This window comes from Vidua macroura, chromosome Z (assembly GCF_024509145.1).
Source record: "Vidua macroura isolate BioBank_ID:100142 chromosome Z, ASM2450914v1, whole genome shotgun sequence".
NCBI classification, from domain to species: domain Eukaryota; kingdom Metazoa; phylum Chordata; class Aves; order Passeriformes; family Viduidae; genus Vidua; species Vidua macroura.
In genome coordinates, this window is record NC_071611.1 from 315715 (window position 1) to 324096 (window position 8382).

Consider the following 8382-nt stretch of genomic DNA (forward strand, 5'->3'; position numbering starts at 1 on the left):
GGACAAGTCCTCCTCCTCCAGGGAGGTTTTGGAAGCTGGAAGACAGATTTTCTCACAATGGGCTACCCCTACTTTTAATGTCATCTTTTTACAGGAGAATTCGTTCACTGATCTCAAATTCAGACAGCCTCAGGATTTTTGCTTCTTGTAGAATTGAAGGCAGGTCAAACTCACAGTCCCACCTGACCATGTCTGAAGGAGAAATCAGAGTGATCCCCAAGTCATGACCTTTAGACCCTTTAAAGTGTGACAAGCATACAATTAATTAACAGCCAAACTACTTCAGTGGGGTTTGGCAAGAGATCTCAGCCCCCCATCTTTGTTCCTGTCCAAAAGAGAGAGGTTTGATATCCCTCTCTCAAAAGCAGTGATGAGCTTTACCATTTCTGTGCCTTCATTTCAGTTGTGTGAATTTACACAAAACTGACAGGTGTCCCTGAAAACTGGTGTAAGAGGCTTTCAACCATTTCCATACAGGGCTATAAAGATTTGGGAGAAAAGTGCTTTTTTTGTGGTTTCCTTCAGGTGATGAACCCAAATCAAAACAAATCCTTTAGGAAATACCTGCTCTTTAATTAAACATGCTCATTAGAAGAAGGATAATAATAACATGGAAACCCTGGAAGATCCTTGGGCACAGAAAGCAGCAGCATCCCTCTTAATGGAGTGGAGGATTCGGCTCCAATCCATGAAGTGCTTGCCAGGATGTGGCACCCATCCCACCAACTCACACTGAGGCATTTGGATATTCCTGTTCAATGAGCTGCTTGGTTCCATTTGGGTTTGTGTTGCTTTTTAAACTTTCTGTGCGTTCAACCCAAGCAAACTGTCATGGCACAAGTTATTGACTGAACTTCCCAAGGAGCTTTAACCCACAGGATACTGCAGCAGCGGGTACTGTGGCAATGAAATTGCAAAATGTTAATGTGTAAGTGTTTCACTAGGATTTCTGTGAGTGTGACTGCAGTAGGGAAATGAATCAGTTGTCTGTGCTTAGTGGAATTATCTTTATAAACAGTTCACTTGCAGGCTGAGGGGCATACTATGAAAGCAGCTGTGTGCAAAACAGCCAGAATATTTTTCCCTATTCTTTTATGCTGTTTGTCTAACTTCAACTCAAGCTGCCCAACATTTCCCCAGAGACCTGGGATGGTTTGGGGAATGCAGGGTCTCTCTCCAAAAACACAGATGCTGAACAGCCTAATAATTAATTGCTTAGGATTATCAGTACAAGACAGTTCTGGTGTAGGATAAGGAATGCCAGTTAAGAAAATCCCTATTCCAAAATACTCCTGGAAGGACTCAGTGTCAGTCTGTCCAGGAGCCCAGCAAGGCACTTCCCCCTTGGCTGTAAGGCCCACATGGCAGCCCTGGCCCAGCTGGACAGGCTGAGCACCACAGAGCAGGGAAGAAGAAGAGGGAACAAACAAAACAGAGCAGAGGGAAACAAGAGGGATTAGTTAGAGGAGAACTGGGAGGAGAGCAGTGAGCAAAAGGGTGAGTAGGAGGAAAATCAATCTGAGCTGTAGGCGGGTAAGAGGTACATAAAGCCATGAAGATGGCACCAGATTAGAGTCGTGAGTCAAACACTAAAGCATGAAACAAGTCTACAAAGGGTTTTCCAGGTTCTTCTAATTCACACAAAACTTGAGGAAATAATCCCTCTGCCAGAGACCTGTTACACAAACCCAATATTCGTCATGTGCAGTAAGTAATGCTCAAAGGTGAGTCATGGAGCTGATGCACATATCTGGGGTCAAGTGGTGGCACAGGTTCCAAATGTGTCCAAAATACAAGGAAAAAATAGAATGGGATTAAGAATTGTGCAAAAATGTAAAAACTGAGATTACTTTGAAAGTAATTACTTACCCTGAAAAAGGAGGAATTTGTATGGTTTATACTTACAGAGCCAGCTTAGGCTCTGAAGAGGAATCAGTTCAATCCACCCAGCCACTGAATTACACTCATGGACATTTTTCCTCAATCAACCATGCCAACAGTAGAGACCCTTACCCTGGCAAACCAAAAACGGCCAGTGCCAGATTACACAAAACCTGAGATGTTTTCTCTTGCTGTAAAACCTTATCTGCCTTACTATTTATTTCTGTAAGGTTACACTTCTTCATAGCATCCTCTAAACTTCTAGTGGCCACGGATGAAACTCAGTGCTGAACTGGCTGAACATCATGTGGAGACTGTTCTCCTGGTACTTTCATGTTCATCTCCATTTGGTACGCTGGGAAGAAGAGCAGAAGGATGCAGTGAGTGACACCTCCTCTTGCCAGAAGACCCTCCAGGTAGCAGCTCATGCCAGTGGCAGAACATGCTCTCCAGGGACGGGATCACACACCTCATGTACTCAAACCACCCTCAAAAGAGCAAACTCCTCTGACACAGAAAGATCCAGAGATGAATCTTCATCAGCAAGGAGGATGGACAGATCTGTCAAAAACGCCATGTGAGGCTACCTGAGGTTCAGAAGGGTGGCATTTCTGTAGCAGACGAACATGTTTTGCATTTCTGTTCACAAATTCTGAGCACAGTCGTTTCTGCTGACGCTCACGGGGATGGAAACACATGGCAGAGGGAAGCTGGGGACAGCACAGCTCCATCCACTCGAGTGAGGCTCCTTGGAGCTTCTCTGGCAAGACAACAATTTGCAGGAATTCTGAGAGCAAGAATAGGAAACAGTAATCAAGCAGAACCTAAATGTGTTGTTTATCCGAGGGTACAGGTTGAACACTGCGGGGAACCCGATTCCCAGCCTCCCTAAACAAGAGTCAGGAACAGTTCTCCAGGGATGTGTTAAATTATTCTAGAGTAAGGCTGATAGTGTGGCATCTGTGTGAGCCTGTGCAGCTACTTTTCTTGCTGAGTGGGAGGAGGATTAGTGGAGAGAGAAAAAAGACATCAGGGAAGGTATTCTGTGTTGTCAAAAGCTCCAGCGCGTGTAACTCCGTGGGTGACTGCACATCCTTACGGAGTCCCCACGGACTGTGCTGGGGCTCTGCCTCTTTTCTCATCAGCCAGAGCTGGGTGCATCCTCCTGTGGGCACACACCTATAACAGGAATATATTGTGGATTTGTTTTGGTCCAAATAGCAGCACTTTTGAAGAAGCTGCACAAATTTAATGCAGATGTGCCTACATCAAGATTGCTGACATTTTTATAGACCGACACACACAAAGCATAAATCACATTTACCAGCAATCCAGTGCTTAGGCATTTCCACTCTGCTTACTTTGAGAGTTTAATCAAATGAAGCTATCACCATCTAACATCATTAATCAGCCATTTTAAGCAGTAATGGGGGCTTAAAGTAGGATGAGTGAGTGAATTTCTAGTTAGCACATGCTTCTCTGCATATTAATTTTAAGTCTAGAATAGAATCATAAAAATATCCTGAGGTGGAAGGGATCCACAGGGATCAGCAAAGTCCAGCTCCCAAAGTCGCAGGAGAGGGCAACCTCTCCTTGCCCTCGTTCTGTTTCAAATCAATCTTTGCCACAGCTCCACATGAGTTCTGCACCATGATTCCTTTTCTGCAATATTTTCCTCTTAATTTCAAGGCTTCAAGCCACACCTATAGGGAACAGTATTTCAACTTCCATAAGGCACCTTCCTTAGAGTAAAGACCAAAGGAATTTCCTTTTCCTGTGTATATGGAGACTGCAAAAGAACCATGGGAGCTCTAAGCCAGGAAAAGAAAAAAAGGATAAAAGGATGCTGTGACAAGTTATATATATGTATGTGGCCACTTTATTGCAATGCCTCTAATATATATATATATATATATATATATATATATATGTGCATGTATATCTATATATACATCCATGGCTATTGGTACAGGCCCAGTCATAAACACGTTACATAAAATGACATTGTGAGGTGGCTAAAAGCAGCAACTTCCCTCAAAAACAAACAAACTGACTCACTTTCACATGTCTCTGGTAAAGCAGAGGGATGCTGGCTGCTACATGATGGATAAACCCTGTGGATCCTGGCGACAGCTGCCTTCCAGTCCCAGCAGAATTGTGGGGTCCCATGGCAGGACCTGGCTGCTCACAAGTGGCTCCTCACCTGTTCCTGTGTGCAGGGAACCATTGCTGGAAATCTGTGCACAGAGCTGGGTGTCCTCCTTGCAAACTGCTCCTGCAATAGAGTAAAAATAACAATCCACGTAACCTGTCGTTCCTTTTATGTCTCTAACCGCTGCTTCCCTGCCCAGACATGCTGCCCATGTGGTGAGAGAGCAATTGTAGGGCAGAATAATCCATTAGGAGCATCTGGATGCATACCCTGCAGCCACAATTTGTCTTTGGTGTTCTTACTTTCTTCTCCTTAATTGTATTCCTTGCCTGCTGCTGTGTGAGCAGCATTTCAGTGGAATCACTTCACTAGGACATATCACTTGGACGTGCTTCAGAGATGATTTAATCTTTGTACAATGCTTTGAATTTGTAAGTAATATTATTGCTATGTACCTTGCTCTCTCCTGGAGGATTCCCCTACTGCTGAGAATTTTCATGGAATTACAGCTAGAATTGCCTGGCAGACTGGTTTCTCCCATCTTTTTTTGCATGCCAGTCAGTCAGGAGAACAGCAATGTGCACTATCTGGGATAACATCCCAAAGTAAACGCCCGCACAAAGGGCTCTGAGTAATGTTGTAGTAATTCCTGATCACAGAAATGCCTCCAGGGAAACATGAGATGGATTCCCTCTTTAAACCACATAAAATAATAGCAGGGTTTTGTTGCTGCTCTAGTCAAGCCAACACACATTCCCTTCCCTCAGAAAGTATGAAAGCAGCAAATTGCCCCAAATGGGTCTAGTTTTGTGCAGACAACAATGCAAGTCATAAAATCAATAATATCCCAAAACAATTGCCCAGAGCTGAACAATGCGATACACTGGGTGAAAGCTAAGCAAAAATAATGCTCCCTTAAGGAAAGACTCATCATAAATCACAGAAGACAGGATGCAGCAAAGAAGAGTGACAGCCAGAAAAGCCAGAATTTTGATTTGTGGCAACACAGACTCATGGGAAGAAAAAAAAAAAAAGAAAAATAAGAAGAAAAGAAACTTTTTACTGTAAAAAAAAAAAAAAAAACTAAACAAAACACCTAAAAAGCAAAACTAAACTAAACTAAACAAAACCAAAACCCACCATCACAAAAAAAAAAAAAATTAAAAAAAAATCCCAAACAAACAAAAAACCAAGGAAACAAGAAAAAGAGGACTTCCTAAGAGTACTCTGATGGGAACATTTCCATGTTCAAAAGAATCCAGAGACCAATTTGTGAGCAAAAGTCACCTTCCCACTGAAATTCCAAGTGAGAACCTGAGAAGGAATGAAGTGTTTGAGCACTGCAAGGCTTCAGGACTAAATCAGTTCAGCTCTTCTGGGGAAAGGAAATTCAGGAAGGAAATACAATGGAAAGAGGCACAGAACTTGGGTCAGTGACTTTTAGTTCCTCCGTGATATCCCTCATTTCCAAATAGCCCTGCAAGACCACGTGTATATTCTGCTACTCTGAACGTATCACTGTACCGGCAGCATTTGTCATTTCCCAGTTCCCAGGAACTCCATTCCCTCCTGCTTCCTAAACTAATCCTGAGTGACAGTATGTAGATGTAACGCTTTTAAAGCATTATTGCAAAGCCAAATGTGCTCCTTCAGGAACCGCAGCAAAGCGGGAAGCAGCAGCTCAGTCCATGCTGTTCCGCAGCGCTCACGCCGGGAATTCAGCGGTGTGGTTCCCCATCTGTTGGCAGAGGCAAGGAGTAACACTGGAGCTCCTCAGGAAAACAGATTTGGATCCAGGTGGAGTCAAGGGCCCCATTCTGTGTCAGCCCCCGAATTCACAACTTGGGGAAAAGAGCTGTTCTCCACATGGGAAACATCCCTGCCATGCCTGGAAGAGAGGTTTTCCAGAAACATGGACTTGTATAAAATCCGTGGATTTGATGGAGCACAGCCAGAAAGAGGAATGCACAGGAAATATTTTTTTAATAGCTGGAGTAGGAAAAATCTCCATGCCTCCATATCCTTGCCATGAAATTTGCGTTAGGATTTCTGTATGTCTGTAAGCACTAGAGGATCCCTTATCCAGGGAATAATGAGGCACTGTTCTCTCTTTGTGGAATTCTCTGCTGGGCTGCGCTAACTCCAGCTGTGGTAATTAACAATTCAGTTGGAACAGAGCCTGATTTAAAGCTGAGCTCTCTCCAGCAAGTGCCAAACGTGAGGCAGGAAAGTACCTGGGCAGAGAAAAGCTCCCTGTACAGGAGAAAACCTGTACACAAACACACGAGTCTCCTGGTAATGTTCCTGTTCTTAGAAGAACTTCAAAGGTTCTGGCACAACATGCACCCACCCCTTTAATTGATTCAATGACCAGTATTCCATCTGAAATCACATTGCTGCGTGAGGAGGCACGAAGGCACAGGCATCCCTCTGCCAAGGGTTATCTCTGGAGCTGTGGCTGCTATTGATTTGTTGGTTCCTTCTCTCTTAGATACCGATGTTAGGAAACTGAAACTTCCAAAAGATCTGGGCTCAGCCTTCTTGACACTGAAACAGGTCTTTAGCCTAGGAAGACCTCTAATCTATCAATTTAGTCTGAAAATTTTTAATTTAAATGGGGGAGGAAAAAAGGAAAAAGAAGAAACCCTCCACATTTTAACATAGAAAGGCACGATTATTTCAGCATGCAGAATTGCCACCATTTACTTTCTGCCTACAAACTATATGAGTTGCAGCATCTGCCCTTTCCTCAAATTAATAATTTTCAAAATTACCACCTAAATTACTTTTGATTCCAAACTAGCTGAAAGATACAGAGAATTAAACTCTTTCCCCCCCCCCACCCCCGTTTGGATTAATTGATAGGGAAAGCAATGGAAAGATGAACAGGGAGAGCATTGATTAGAAAGACAATCTGCATTATCCCCTGGTCTCTTCATATTAGAAAAAGAGTCAAATAAGAATGTGAATAAATAGGTGTGTTCAGAACTGCTTAAATACAGAGTTATTGATATGTATAACCCTTTCTACACAGTTGTGTCCCAAACCCTGACAAAATGAGACAAACAGGAATAGAGGTTGGGAAGGAGAGAAGGAGCAGTGGGACAGAAAGGAATGTATTTTTTACTAGGACATCTTGCTATTTTGGAGTGAAGGGGCACGAGTGAAAGATGAGACTGAGAAATAAAGGAGAGGATGGAGGAGAAAAGTCCTGAAGCAGAACTGGAAATACCTGCTGGAAGTGACCAAGAGCACGGTCTGAGAGGGGCAGCGGCGGATGCTCCTCCTCACGGCCCCAGTGCAGGGAACAGCTGCTGTTTCCCTCAGACACGGATCTCTACTACGTAAGTGTAAAACTAATATTTGGGCTGGGCCATTAGTCACTGTTAAGGGGCCCTTTTATCTCCAGTAATCTCCTTCCTACAGTGTGTCCCACAAACCAGGCTTTGCATGCAGCAACCTTGTGAATACCGAAGTCGAAGCCAAATGTTCAGCCCTGGACAGGAATTAATGTCCTGCCCAGAGCGGGAATTGTCAAAAGCACAAGTAACCTCTGCTGCTTTGTTCGGCCAAAATGTTCCTGATTTTAATTAACTTTGGTCTTATTCTGGTGTGAGGAATTTGAGGCAGGCAGAAAAAGAGAAAAGTGCTGAAAGACACAGCTCTGGAACTCAGCATCACATTTTTGGTCTAGGAAAACCAAGTCTGTTTGAACAAGACTTTTCTGGCACAGGGAAATTGAGTATTGTTGCTGTTGAAAAAGAAACCAAGTGATCTCTGCAATACCTGCCAGTCCAAAACAAAGATCACTTTTAGTACAGAGCAGCAGCCCATTATCACTTTAAGAGACAGAATTTTGCAGATTTTTATACTTAATCAGATCAGTAACCGTATCTGCATTCCACTTGCCCTAAATTGCATTATTTGTGAACAAATGTGCATATGGCAGAACAGCACTACTGTCATCCCTAAACATGACTGCTTTATCTGTTAATGAATCTGCTTATTAATGAGCAAAACCATCAGTTAAGAATATCACTCTTGTGCATCCCCCAAGTCGCCAGTCTTTCCTCAAAAGGATTTGGGAACGAGGAGTCCATTCGGAGCTTTTAAAAGGCCAAAAGGTTAAAATCCTGTAGCCCTTCCAAAGCTCTCTAGTGCTGTGCAGCCCGGTGAAAAAGGAGCGATAAAGCAATCCTGTCATTTAGAACAACACCAGGCGGGAGACCCAGCTATCACCAGAGCTTCACCAGAGCAGGGACCTCCGGAGCGCCCTGGACCCGCACCTCGGCACCTCCCGCGGGTGCCGGAACCCCCGGTCCCGCACGGCAGCATCTCCCGCGGGTGCC

The 8382-nt window shown here is 43.8% G+C and overlaps 1 long non-coding RNA gene across 1 annotated transcript in view; it reads right to left on the bottom strand.

Moving 5' to 3' along the window:
• Positions 1 to 3846: 3846 nt before the first annotated feature.
• LOC128822571 (uncharacterized) overlaps positions 3847 to 8382 on the bottom strand; it is a 29312-nt gene continuing 24776 nt past the window's right edge. The window contains exon 3 of the long non-coding RNA XR_008441494.1: positions 3847 to 4156. This is a non-coding gene — a long non-coding RNA (uncharacterized LOC128822571). The remainder of the gene's footprint in view (positions 4157 to 8382) is intronic.